The sequence below is a fragment of the Triticum urartu genome, chromosome 2 (assembly GCF_003073215.2).
Source record: "Triticum urartu cultivar G1812 chromosome 2, Tu2.1, whole genome shotgun sequence".
NCBI lineage: Eukaryota > Viridiplantae > Streptophyta > Magnoliopsida > Poales > Poaceae > Triticum > Triticum urartu.
In genome coordinates this window covers 622,513,608-622,528,726 of record NC_053023.1, presented here as the reverse complement: position 1 = coordinate 622,528,726, position 15,119 = coordinate 622,513,608, and positions in this window count along the sequence as shown.

The window sequence follows — 15,119 nt, the reverse complement described above, 5'->3', positions numbered from 1 at the left end:
GAGTTTGGCACATACAAATTTACTTGGAACGGCAGGTAGGTACCGTATATAGGTAGGTATGGTGGACTCATATGGAATAACTTTGGGGTTTAAGGGATTGGATGCACAAGCAGTATTCCCGCTTAGTACAGGTGAAGGCTAGCAAAAGACAGGGAAGCGACCAGCTAGAGAGCGACAACAGTCATGAACATGCATTAAAATTAATCAACACCGAATGCAAACATGAGTAGGATATAATCCACCATGAACATAAATATCGTGAAGGCTATGTTGATTTTGTTTCAACTACATGTGTGAACATGTGCCAAGTCAAGTCACTTAAATCATTCAGAGGAGAATACCACCCTATCATACCACATCACAACCATTTTAATAGCATGTTGGCACGTAAGGTAAACCATTATAAGCTCCTAGCTAATCAAGCATGGCACAAGAACTATGATCTCTAGTTGTCATTGCAAACATGTTTATTCATAATAGACTGAATCAGGAACGATGAACTAATCATATTTACAAAAACAAGAGAGGTCGAGTTCATACCAGCTTTTCTCATCTCAATAAGTTCGTCATATAATCATCATCATTGCCTTTCACTTACACTATCGAACGATGTGAATAATAATAATAGTGCACGTGCATTGGACTAAGCTGGAATCTGCAAGCATTCAATAAACAGGAGAAAACAAGGCAATATGGACTCTTTTTCAGATCAACAATTATGCATATAAGAGCCACTTCAACAATTTAATCATGGTCTTCTCCTCTCGACCCCCAAAGAAAAGAAAAGAAATAAAACTATTTACACGGGAGAGCTCCCAACAAGTAAAAGAAGAACATGAAATCTTTTTGGGTTTTCTTTTTAATTACTTCTACAAGCATGGAACGTAAACTAATTAAAATCTACACTAATTTTTTTTTGTTTTTCTTAAGGTTTATTAAACACACAAGAAGAAAGCATAAAAAGGGAAAGTAAACTAGCATGGATGATACAATGAAAAAGTATGAGCAACGTCATCTAGCAATGAGTGTATGAACATAAATGTAAGGTCGATGGGAAATACGTACTCCCTCAAGCTTAGGCTTTTGGCCTAAGTTGGTCTATGGCCACGGTTGTCCTGACGGATATCCATAATAATAGTTGAGGTCGTACTGCGAAGAAGAAAAAGACTCCGATTGCCACTGGTTGGCAATCATCTCCTGATCCCACTGGTAATTAGACTGTCGTGAAGGATCAACTTGTGGTTCCGGCTCTGGCTCCATAGCTGGTGCAGGGTTCCAGTAGGCGTGAATAGCCTTTAACGAAACAAGGTACTGGCCTGCAGATAAATCAAACAAAGAAGGAGCAGGTAGGGTAATAGTCTCAGGATGATGTTTATCAAAGAACAATTTGTATTTAAGCTCTCCTTTCCTATTCTTAACAATAAAATCATGTGCCACCATACTTTTATAATCTACTAGCACATATGCCCGTGTGTTGCAACGGGAGAGACATTTCTTTGCAAAAAGCAACGGGAGAGATAATTGACATGTCCACCAAAAAAGATCTCTGCATGAATCTTTCATAAAAACATGAACATTTTTTGAATTTGTGTTTTTAAAGAAAACATATTTTGAACATTCAGAACAATTTTAGAAATGGGTTTCTTTGAACTCATAAATTATTTAGAATTTGCGAATATTTCACTAAAACAAGAATATTTTACATATTTGGAACATTTTTTAAAAAAATCATTTTTTTCCTAAATTACGAACTCTTTTGAAAATTATGAATTTAAGGAAAAATGGAGAAATAAAAAAAACTTGAAAGGAAAAAATACAAAAGAAACAGGAAAGAAACAAAAAAATAGAAACATAATAAGAATAAAAAATGGTTCAGCCCAGGTTGGGCGCCCTATGCGACACTGGGACTATTTGACCCCCCATGCGATAAATAGGGTTTTTCGGATGGGCACGAAATTAAATAGTTTGGCTTTGCTGGGCCACATTGCAGGCGGCCCGTGTATGGAATTGTGGCGTTTTTCCTTTTGTAATACATGAACAGACAGAAATTTAGTACCACCTCGAATAGCAGAACTTTTTTAATGGTGAACGGATGAAATTTTTTGGAGAAACACACCTTACTTTATTAGTAGGTATAGAAATAAACACGAGGCAACACTTTTTCTTCCTTCTCATAATGCCTAATAGGTATGTTAAAATGTGCAGCTAGGCGTGAAGCATAGATGCCTCCAAAGATGGGCCCCTTTGTACGGTTCAGACTTAACCATTTAGCAATAATGTCGCCCATACTAACAAAGTTATCACCGTATAAACCATGGAGCAACATAATAATATCAGGGACACTAAGGTTTTCCACAGTTTCCGCGACCAATTAAACAACGACTAGCAAATAATGCACAATAGCGTAAAACAGGAAAATGTATGCTAGTGATTCGTGCATCAGAAACCTTCCTTGTTTCCCCCGTAGGTGATGAGCTCCTAGAATGGAAATGAAAGTTTTGCACAAAGATATTTGTGAGTAAGAGATACTGATCGCGTTGGTCGTGGAGGAAAGCGGTGAGGCCTGCATTCTTAGCCAATTCATAAAAATCTTCATAAATCCCGGCTGCTCTCAAGAAATCATCGGAAGGCCATTCACACGACCGAACCTTCGTGGTGCGAGGTAGATTATACTTAGTCTTCTATGCCTTTTCCTTCGAGCTTCAGCTCGATGAGCCCCTCAAAAGTCTCTTCATCATTTTCTGAAAAATTCTGAAATTTTTAGTAACTTCAAAAATAAAAGTAAACCAAACTCAATAATATTGATAACAACTACTCCTACAAGTGCCTAGAGCCTATATCACGCATCAAAAGTACTTGGAACCATATAAATTTGACATGCAAGCTCAAGAACATGGTCAACTAGGCAGCACAAATTTGCAATGAATAAAGCACTAGAACAAAAACTAATTGGACCAATGGAGGAGTCACATACCAGAAACAATCTCCCCAAGCAGTTTTGTGAGAGGTGCTTTGAGCAAGGAGATCGAAAATGGCAGCAAAACGAGCTTGGACTCGGGTTTTAGCTGGTTGTTCGTGTTTGTGGGAGGAAGAAGGAGTGTGTGGGTGAAAGGATAAGTGGAGGAGGGGCACCGTGGGCCCTCGAGGCAGGGGGGCGCGCCCAGGGGGGTAGGGTGCGCCCTCCACCCTCGTGGGCAGGTGGGTGACCCCCCGCTATGTTCTCTGTGCCAAATATTCTAAAATATTCTACAAAAAATCATATTTAAATTTCAGGGCATTTGGAGAACTTTTATTTTCGGGGTATTTTTATATTGCACGGATAATCAGATAACAGACAAAAAAATACTATTTTAATTTTGTTTAATATAAATAACAGAAAGTAAAAGGAGGGTACAAAAGGTTGTTCCTTCTAGTTTCATCCATCTCATGATCATCAAAAGGAATCCACTAATAAGGTTGATCAAGTCTTGTTAACGAACTCATCCCGAATAACATGGAACCGGAGAAATTTCGAATAATACTATGTTACCTCAACGGGGATAGGCACATCCCCAACAATAAGAATATCATATTTCTTCTTGACAGTATGAAGAGGAAATTCAAAACCTCCAAATATAATCGATGGAATTTTTCCAATAGAGTTGATACTATGAACTTGAGGTTGTTTCCTCGGAAAGTGTACCGTGTGCTCATTACCATTAACATGAAAAGTGACATTGCCTTTAGTGCAATCAATAATAGCCCCTGCAGTATTCAAAAAGGGTCTTCCAAGAATAATAGACATACTATCATCCTCGGGAATATCAAGAATAACAAAGTCCGTTAAAATAGTAACGTTTGCAACTACAACAGGCACATCCTCACAAATACCGATAGGTATAGCAGTTGATTTATCAGCCATTTGCAAAGATATTTCAGCAGGTGTCAACTTATTCAAATCAAGTCTACAATATAAAGAGAGAGGCATAACACTAACACCGGCTCCAAGATCACATAAAGCAGTTTTAACATAGTTTCTTTTAATGGAGCATGGTATAGTTGGTACACCAGGATCTCCAAATTTCTTTGGTATTCCACCCTTAAAAGTATAATTAGCAAGCATGGTGGAAATTTCAGCTTCTGGTATCTTTCTCTTATTTGTAACAATATCTTTCATATACTTAGCATAAGGATTCATTTTGAGCATATCAGTTAATCGCATACGCAAAAAGATAGGTCTAATCATTTCAGCAAAGCGCTCAAAATCCTCATCATCCTTTTTCTTGGATGGTTTCGGAGGAAAAGGCATTGGTTTTTGAACCCATGGGTCTCTTTCTTTACCGTGTTTCCTAGCAACAAAGTCTTTCTTATCATAATGTTGATTCTTTGATTATGGGTTATCAAGATCAACAGCAGGTTCAATTTCTATATCATTATCATTACTAGGTTGAGCATCATCATGAACATTATCATTAACCTTATCACTAGTTTCAGGTTTATTACCAGATTGTGTTTCAGCATCAGAAATAGAAATATCATTGGGGTTCTCAGGTGTTTCAACAATAGGATCACTAGAAGCATGCAAAGTCCTATCATTTTTCTTTTTATTCCTTTTAGAAGGACTAGGTGCATCCACATTATTTCTCTGAGAATCTTGCTCAATTCGCTTAGGGTGGCCTTCAGGATACAAAGGTTCCCGAGTCATTTTACCACCTCTAGTCATAACTCTAACAGCATTATCATTATTCTTACTGTTCAATTCATTGAGCAAATCATGTCTTTCAAAATATCAATGCTAAAGAACGCTATCCCTACAAAATCATATAGTCTTGTCATGCTCCATCCTCTTAACACAAATTATTTATCATGCACAACCCTGATGACAAGCTGAGCAGTTGGTTCATATATACTTGTTAATGCGCTTCAGCCTTTTCAACCCCAATGCAATACATGAGCGCAATCCATGGGCATAACACTTGGATGGAATAGAGTATGCTGATGGGGGTAAACATGCAGAAGACAAAAAGTAAGAAAGTCTCACATCGACGCAGCTAATCAACGGGCTATGGAGATGCCCCTCAATTGATGTTAATGCGAGGAGTAGGGTTTGTCATGCAACGAACGCACTAAGAGCTATAGGTGTATGAAAGCTCAATTGAAAACTAAGTGGGTGTGCATCCAACTTGCTTGGTCCTGAAACCTCGGGCATTTGAGGAAGCTCATCATCGGAATATACAAGCCAAGTTATATAATGAAAAATTCCCACTAGTATATGAAAATGACTACATAAGAGCTCTCTACATGAAAAACATGGTGCTACTTTGAAGCACAAGTGTGGAAAGGATAGTAACATTGCCCCTTCTCTCCTTTTCTCTCATTTTCTTCTTTTTCCCTTTTTCTTTTGGACTCTTTTCGGCCTCTCTTTTTCCTTTTTCTTTTTAAATTTTGTCCGAAGTCTCATCCTGACTTGTGGGGGAATCATAGTCTCCATCATCCTTTCCTTAATTTGGACAATGCTCTGATAATGAATAATGATGATCATCACACTTCTATTAACTTACAACTCAAAAGAAATAAAAATTACAACTTGATACCTTGAACAATATGACTCTATATGAATGCCTCTAGCGGTGTAGCAGGATGTGCAATGATCTAATGTGGCAAAGATATAAAAAATGGACAAGCCATGAAAATATCATGCTAGCTATATTACGATCATGCAAAGCAATATAACAATGAATGCTCAAGTCATAAAAATGGAACGGTGGAAGTCGCATGGCAATATATCTCGGAATGGCTATGGAAATGCCATAATAGGTAGGCATGGTGGTTGTTTGGAGGAAGATATAATGAGGCTTATGTGTGATAGAACATATCATATCATGGGGTTTGTATGTATTGGTGAAGTTTGCACCGACTCTCGAAGTGAGAAAGGGCAATGCATGGTACCGAAGAGGCTAGGAAATTGCGGAAAGGTAAGAGTGCGTAGAATCTATGGACTCACATTAGTCATAAAGAACTCACATACTTATTGAGAAAGTTTGTTAGCCCTCGAATCAAAGTACTACTACGCATGCCCCTAGGGGGTAGATTGGTAGGAGAAGACCATCGCCCGTCCCCGACCGCCACTCATAAGGAAGACAATCAATAATAAATCATGCTCCAACTTCTTGGCATAACGAGAGACTCTATGTGCATGCTTCAGGAATCACAAACCTTAACACCAATATTCTTACTAAACCACAATCATTCACTAGTACCTCTGACACGTCTCCAACGTATCTGTAATTTTTGATTGTTCCATGCTATTATATTATCAACCTTGGATGTTTTATATGCATCACTATGCTATTTTATATGATTTTTGGGACTAACCTATTAACCTAGAGCCCAGTGCCAGTTTCTGTTTTTTCCTTGTTTTAGAGTATCGCAGAAAAGGAAAATCAAATGGAGTCCAATTGACCTGAAACTTCACGGAACTTATTTTTGGAATGGAAGAAATCCAGGAGACTTGGAGTGGACGTCAGGGAAGCTTCGAGGTGGCCACGAGGCAGGGAGGCACGCCCTACCCCCTGGGCGTGCCCCCACCCTCGTGGGCCCCTCGTGGCTCCCCTGTCCGACTTCTTTCACCTATATATGTCCATATACCCTAAAAACATCAGGGAACATAATAGATCGGGAGTTCCGCTGCCAGAAGCCTCTGTAGCCACCGAAAACCAATCTAGACCCATTCCGGCACCCTGCCGGAGGGGGGGATCCCTCACCGGTGGCCATCTTCATCATCCCGGCGCTCTCCATGACGAGGAGGGAGTAGTTCACCCTCGGGGCTGAGGGTATGTACCAGTAGCTATGTGTTTGATCTCTCTCTCTCTCATGTTCTCGAGATGGTGCGATCTTGATGTACCGCGAGCTTTGCTATTATGGTTGGATCTTATGATGTTTCTCCCCATCTACTCTCTTGTAATGGATTGAGTTTTCCCTTTGAAGTTATCTTATCGGATTGAGTCTTTAAGGATTTGAGAACACTTGATGTATGTCTTGCATGTGCTTATCTGTGGTGACAATGGGATATCACATGATCTACTTGATGTATGTTTTGGTGATCAACTTGCGGGTTCAATGAACTTATGCATAGGGGTTGGCACACGTTTTCGTCTTGACTCTCCGGTAGAAACTTTGGGGCACTCTTTGAAGTACTTTGTGTTGGTTTGAATAGATGAATCTGAGATTGTGTGATCCATATCATATAATCATGCCCACGGATACTTGAGGTGACATTGGAGTATCTAGGTGACATTAGGGTTTTGGTTGATTTGTGTCTTAAGGTGTTATTCTAGTACGAACTCTATGATAGATCGAGCGGAAAGAATAGCTTCGTGTTATTTTACTACGGACTCTTGAATAGATTGATCAGAAAAAATAACTTTGAGGTGGTTTCGTACCCTACAATAATCTCTTCGTTTGTTCTCCGCTATTAGTGACTTTGGAGTGACTCTTTGTTGCATGTTGAGGGATAGTTATATGAACCAATTATGTTATTATTGTTGAGAGAACTTTGTCGGCGTCCTGGGAACGGGGGTCCCCAGACTTGCCTGCCTGCGGCCCGCGGCGTGGCTGAGCCAGCAGGCCGTACGACCCATCTTCACCAACAAAGCACCCAAGACCCTCGCGAGGCGGACGAAGCAAGACCTCCTCTAGAGTGGCCTAGCTAGGAAGGCTCACGAGGAGCGGAGATATCAAGGCGAGGTGAACCTCACGAGGTTCTCATGACGTGAGCCGTGACGATCGACACCAGGCGGGCGCCAGCGCGCACAACGTCCTTGTTTCCTCTTTGGTGCAAAGGGGGCAAGCGCGGCTGCAGAGTACCAAGGCCTCAGGTAAAGCTTGCCATTTTGGTGCAACAAGACCAAGACCAAGGACTGCAAGATAGAGGTCATCGTGGATCCCAGAACAGCGTCAACACCAGAACCTTGTGCAGGCGAAGACTACTTTTGTCAGGATAGCTTGTACTAGCTGTCCCCTTCAAATTAGCCCGCCATTGTTGGCTCCCTTCCCGCTCGATATTTGGGAAGAGGACCAGGGCCTCTATAAATAGGACTAGCCACCACAGAGGAGGGGAGACGAACTGACCTTAGTTTGAGAGAGACCACCTCACACACAAGCTCACCGAGCACAAGAACGCCTTAACCTCAAGAGGCCATTCCGCCCTTGTATTGTTCATCATCAGCCCAAGAGGCTATCCACCACCACCACACTAGGGTAGGGTATTACACCACAACGGTGGTCCGAACCAGTATAAACCCTGTGTCCATCTGTGTTGTGAGTTCGTCGAGTTCGTCCGCGAGATCCTAGCAAGCTAGAGCGTAGATCGGTTGAAGGGAAAGACATCGCGAGCACCCTAGTGTTTGAACCTTAAGGGTTTGCCGGGACCCCATACCCCGACATTTGGTGCGCCAGGTAGGGGTGCGCTAGAGCCTTTTCTCCGCCAATCAGCTCTCCAACGTTCACCGGCTACGATGTCTGGCGACCCAAGAGCCGGGTCCGACCGCTGGGCAGCCTGGCCAGCCCGGACGGTGCCGCCTGCCCATGAAGATCTCGACCCCGCACCCCAGGCGGCGCGGGCGTCACCAAGCTCCGCCGGGCATGGACAGCACGGCCAGGCATCATCCACCCTCACCCCCCGACAAGCACGAGCCACAGCGAGAGCAGCGAGTCACGCCGCTGCAACTGCGCCGCACTCACGGCGGGAGCAAGCGAACATGCGGGCGGCACTCGCAGTGGCAAGGGAGCTGCTGCGATGTAGACTAATGGAGAGCGGCCGAGACATGCTGCTTGAGCGTGTTGCTTAGCTCCTAGACGCAGCGGCATCAGGAGCGCCACCCTTCAGCTATCGACTTCCCCCCAGGCCAATGCAAGGTCGCGCGGCGAGCCTCACCACATCTGTGCGCTGTCAACTACGTCCGGGGGCTTCACCAACATCAGCACGGCTGGCGGCGTAGGGCGCTCCAATCCCCCCATGCCGCCCTCGAGAAGCACGAGCGCAAGCGTCACCCCCCATGGCCCCAGCCGGATGCCGCATTATCATCCCCAGGACGCCATCATGGGGGGAGCAACATGGAGTGTGGGGCACCACGACGAGGTGTACGGGGTGACGGCCCCGGAAGCCTACGTGCCCCACATGATGGACCAAGGGTACGCACCAGAGGATGACATCGGCTCATTCATTGGAGAAGACTGGGGAGAAGGGGCACTAGGAGTCGAAGCCTTCCAAGAGCCAGCGGAGAACCACAACGATCGCGCCGGCAACGACAACTACAGGGTACCGCTAACCTCTCAGGAACAGGCTTATGCTAACCATGGGCTACCGATGAATCAGGTTGCAGCATCGATCGACGACCCCGACACGGCGGCACCCGTCTCAACAAGGGAGACACGCTGGGGGCCGCCGAGAGGGAGCCAGGAGAAAGGCCCCTCCCCAAGGCACGCGAAACCAGGGGACACCCGGAGGTAGGCCCTCTGCCGGGGTGGCTTCAACGACCCGTCCTCCGGCAGGGGACCCGTGGTCGCCGAGGGAACCGCTGGTGTCCTCTTTCCCTCCTTTACGCCGTCCTGGTCTCCGGCCGGCTCAAAGGAGGTCAAGAGTGGCGCAAGGTGGGGCCCTCGTCTGGCGATATGAAGCAAGGCCAGTACCTGTGAAGAAGGCCCGGTGCATGTGAAGCTCGCCGCCCGTGACACTCTCATGTAATAATGAGTTGGGGCTGTACACGCCCTGGAGTCTCAGGAGCGCCGGCCTCAGGCCTGGGGCTCCCTCCCACGCCTAGTGGACAGCACTTAGCTTCACGCTGGTGAGAAGACTTGAAGACCCGAAGACTAGACTAGGTGCCGGACGCGGCCTTTTTGCTTTGGATCTCTTTTTCTGTGGCTTTGCTTTCTGATTCCGGACTTAAGTTGAAGCTGAATTTTTATCATTGCGCGCGGGGGGTGCCTTTTCTCGTTCGAGTCATTTCTCGCCTTCTGGATATTGTTTGGTTTGGGACTCACGTCCATCGCCTCTCCCTCACAAAGCTCCTCGCGAGCCGGACCGCGTAGAGCACGCGCTAGCACTGCGGCTGGTGCTCACCCTTCCCGCCCCCCCCTTCAAACAGGGCGGCAAGCCCCGCAAGATTCTCCGAAACTCTTCGCCTCACGACCCAACCCTAAACAGGCGCTGACTAAGGTAATCCATGTCTGTAAACTCACCCACAACTTCACAAGCTCACGAGGACACATACCCACATCACATAGGAAAGTAAAAACTGTGATTCATTTACATGAGGGGCTCCCCCTCTCAAAATGCTCTCACAAGTTTTCCTAGGGCCACGCCCGAGTTTTGCGTGCAGAATAAAACAATAGGAGAATATGGGATCAACCAGAGATATCGCTCGCTGCGTCATCCAGGGACGTGTCGCTCGCATCGTCATCATCTTCGTCGGAATTGTCGCCGCCGTCAGCAATGCCCCCATCACCGTCGTTGACCACGTCACCTTTGTTTGCAACAACCACCACCCCATCGTCCTCCGAGGTGAAGGCCCTGACCAACGCGTCGACATGATCCTCTACCCAACGCGCCAAGTCGCCCCGAACAGCGATGGGCACAGGAGCAATGGCGGTATCAAAGTCGAAGTTGGGGTCGGTGTTCATGAGGTGGCTGAAGACATAGGAGAAGGCGCGCTGAAGCAGGCCACGACCCCTCTCCTCCACAAGCTGCCGAGCTCTGGCAAATTGAGCCTCCAGGCGCGTCACCACCTCGGTGAAGAAGGTCAGGTGGCTGGCGTAGTCACTCGAGTGAGGGGTCGGGGCGTTCTCATCGCAGATATAGCCCAGGGCGGTGTTGGCCTTGTTCCGAAGGTCTTGGAGCATAGGGCCATGCACGCGCTCCAGTGTTCAGCGTTGGAGCACTTCTTCTCTGTTTTGCCGAGCGACGGCCTCGGCATCGTCAATTTGCCACCAGGAGAAAGCAGCTCGGCGCGGGCAGAGGCCAGGTCCGCCTGCACCGTAACCAGGGCAGCGGTTGTGGCCTCAGCACCCCTCTCGGCCTCGGCCAACCTGGGCCTGAGGGCGGCGGCCCTGCCCGTGCCCTCCTGTCCGGCGAGCTCCAGCCTCAAGCCGTACCTGCCCTCCAGATTGGCACGAACCACGGCTACCCGATGATTGATCTCTTCTTCGACTCCAGCCTCGCGGGCCCCGACGACATCTTCAGCTTGAGCGACTTGACGCTCCCTCGTCTCCAGCCGCTCGAGCTCGAGACTGCGCTCCACGGCCTCCAGTGCCAGCGCCTCCTCATGCCGCCGGATCTCCTCTTCCTCCGCAGGCGTCCCCCTCATCGACGCGAGGGCGGCCCCGCGAGTCTCGACTTGCTGCTCAAGGGACGCGCTCCAGGCCTGGAGCTCCCACGTGCGCTGCTCCGCAGCCTCACGGCGGCGATCAGCCTTGTGAGCTTCCTCCAAAGCTCGCGAGCGGGCCTCATTGGCAATCTTGAGGGATGCCTCAGCCTTCGCGTTCTCGAGGTCGCGATGATAACGTCCAAGGTTGATGGCCACTCGCAGCTTGCGCCGCTCCTCCACCAACCCAAGACCTTCGGCCTCAAGACGCAAGTCGACGCCAGCAAGCTCTTCACCAAGGCTGTTCATCGCGCCCATCGCCTCCTGGAGGAGCTCGTGGCGGACCATGCTGCGCCCGCGCTCGAGCTCGAATGCTCGCCCCATCTCGTCCTCCGCCTCGGGGGATGCAGGTGGAGCATGAAGTGGCGTGCCATCTCCTGGTTGGGGGCTGGGGGCTGGCACGGCCCCAGGCACCGGCTGACCCTCGTGAGGGGCCCGGACCGAGCAAGGCCCGCTGCTTGAAGGAGGCTCCAGCATCGAGGCTAGCCATCCACAAACCGTGACCAAGGGAGGAGCCCTTGGCACGCCCACTGTGCTCCAAGCAAGGCCACGTAGGAAGGACGACGAAGGCACAAGCTCGGGGCGCCTTGACGACGGACCAGCTCCCAAGGCTGACCCCATGCCATGGGCAGTATCTGAGCCTGGAGCACTGGAGCTTGGCGAGTACGATGGGACGAGAGGGAGCTGCTTCTCTGAAGGTTTCACGGCCTTAGCAGAAGGGGACCTGAGGGGGCAATCGTCAGGAAGGGAAGGCGACACATAGAAGATCACCAAGGAGAGGTACTTACTCGTCGATGGCGATGTACTTCCGTCATTTCAACGGTCCGAAGATGCTGCCACCACTAGGGGATCCCTTCCTCTTGCGGAGCTCCTCAAAGTCCACGCAAAGGCGTCCGAAGCACTGGACGTGACGGCCGGAGCGCGGTGGAGCCGAAAAAGAACCAAGAGGAATGGCTTCAGGGGAGCCCGGCTGCGGCGAACATCCCAGCTCTCTCTCGCCGTGACCTCCCGAGGCCCCTGAAGCCTCGGCCTCGGGAGCCGCATGTCGCACCTCATCAGCAACTGGCGCCTCAGGAGAGGCGTCGCAAGGTCCCGAGGACGATGCCCTTGGATCACTGCTCGACACGTGCTCCTCAGCACCTGAGCAGCCGGCCCCCATCGCAGCTCGCTCCCCCGCACCATCACCTGGGGCGAGCTCGTCACCGGCGGCGAAGAATGGGACCACGATGACATGATTCTCACGGGGTCCCTCCAAGCCAATTGGGTGTAGCCCCCACTCATCAAAGGAAGGCATGGTCACAACGAAGGTAACCTTGTTCTCGCCGCGGTACAACATGCAACTCTTCCTAGGCATATCGTCCGGCAGAGGGACACCGGATAGCACCGTGAGCACAGTTTGCCGCGCAGCGAGAGGAAGCCCCTCCTCCTGAAACCTCATGTTGTCCCAATTGCTGAGCAAGTCCCACATTGGGCGAGAATGACGCTGAAGCGGGGCAACTCGACGCTTGACGAACGCCCTCACCACCATGGGCGCAGTCACACCAAGGTCCTTCAACCACCGCAACCTGGCCCAGACGGGGGCAAGGCAGGGGCTCGTGAGCCTCTGGTGACCCCAACCGGAGTTTGGAATGGCAGGCCCCACCGGAGCTTGGAGCAGAGGGTTGAGCACGCCAGCATCAACAAACACCCATCGCGTGCGGAATTTGCTCATGAACGAAGGAAGCTTGAAGTTGATCCCCATGCCTGCCGTCGCTGCCACGGCCTGAAAGCCTACACACCCTAAGCTCTGCTGGGCACCGATGAGATGTAGCGAGAAGAAGTGGCGTAGGAGCGCCACGGAGGGGGTGATGCCCACCATGGCCTCACACACGAAGGCGAAGACGACAAGAAGGGTCACAGATTGAGGGTAGAGATGAAGCATATGGACCTGATAGTGCTCAAGCACCGCGTTGAAGAAGGCGGAGAAGGGAGGAAGTAGGCCAGCCCAGAGGGCGTCAATGAAGATCGGGATCTCGATGTCTGCCCGAGCCATGCTGGAGCGAGACGCAGGCTAGGCCGGCGTCTCTCCCACTCGTTGAAGCCGGAGGCGATCATGGGGTGCACCTTGCCCATGGCCTCGTCGTTGAGCACCTGAGGCCGACTGAGCGCCGACTCGAAGTATGGAGGCGCAGTTGGCGAGGACAGATGTTTCTTCCCCTTGTCGGCTTGTTTCGGCGCCATGGCGGCAAAGCGGGCGGAACACTGGTTGGACTGGAAGGCGGAACAGGGCGTCAAGGAAGCAGGGATATTGGAAGATTGGAAAGCCAGGCACGGAGGGGGAGGAATAATTGTGCAAGAAGCGGGGCCGCATAGCCAGGCGGATTCAAAGGCAACATGGGGAAGCGGAGACGCCCACGTCCAATCAACCGCCACGCGTCAATCGAGGTCGCAGGCTTTTGGGGCCCGCGGTGCTTCGAGCTTGGCCCTTGGCTTTGCCGTGAAGCCAAGCCCGCACGCACCTCAGTCCCGGGGGCTACTATCGGCGTCCTGGGAACGGGGGTCCCCAGACTTGCCTGCCTGCGGCCCGCGGCGTGGCTGAGCCAGCAGGCCATACGGCCCATCTTCACCAACAAAGCACCCAAGACCCTCGCGAGGGGCCAAGCCTTGCGAGGCGGACGACGCAAGACCTCCTCTGGAGTGGCCTAGCTAGGCAGGCTCACAAGGAGCGGAGATATCAAGGCGAGGCGAACCTCACGAGGTTCTCGTGACGTGAGCCGTGACGATCGACACCAGGCGGGCGCCAGCGTGCACAGCGTCCTTGTTTCCTCTTTGGTGCAAAGGAGGCAAGCGCAGCCGCGGAGTACCAAGGCCTCAGGCAAAGCTTGCCATTTCGGTGCAATAAGACCAAGACCAAGGACTGCAAGACAGAGGTCATCGCGGAGCCCAGAACAGCGTCACCACTAGAACCTTGTGCATGCGAAGACTACTTTTGTCAGGATAGCTTGTACTAGATGTCCCCCTTCAAATTAGCCCGCCATTGTTGGCTCCCTTCCCGCTCGATATTTGGGAAGAGGCCAGGGCCTCTATAAATAGGACTATCCACCACGGAGGAGGGGAGATGAACTGACCTTAGTTTGAGATAGACCACCTCACACACAAGCTCACCGAGCACAAGAACGCCTTAACCTCAGGAGGTTGTTCTGCCCTTGTATTGTTCATCACAAGCCCAAGAGGCAATTCACCACCACCACACTGGAGTAGGGTATTACACCACAATGGTGGCCCGAACCAGTATAAACCCTGTGTCCATCTATGTTGTGAGTTCGTCAAGTTCGTCCGCGAGATCCTAGCAAGCTAGAGCATAGATCGGTTGAAGGGAAATACTTCACGCACACCCCAATGTTCGAACCTTAAGGGTTTGCCGGGACCCCATACCCCTACAAACTTGCACTAGTGAAAGTATGAACCCTAGGCCTTGTTTCAACACATTGCAATACCATTTGTGCTCACTTTTATCATTAGTTACCTTGCTGTTTTTATATTTTCAGATTACAAAAACCATTATCTACTATCCATATTGCACTTGTATCACCATCTCTTCGCCAAACTAGTGCACCTATACAATTTACCATTGTATTGGGTGTGTTGGGGACACAAGAGACTCTTTGTTATTTGGTTGCATGGTTGTTTGAGAGAGAACATCTTCATCCTACGCCTCCCACGGATTGATAAACCTTAGGT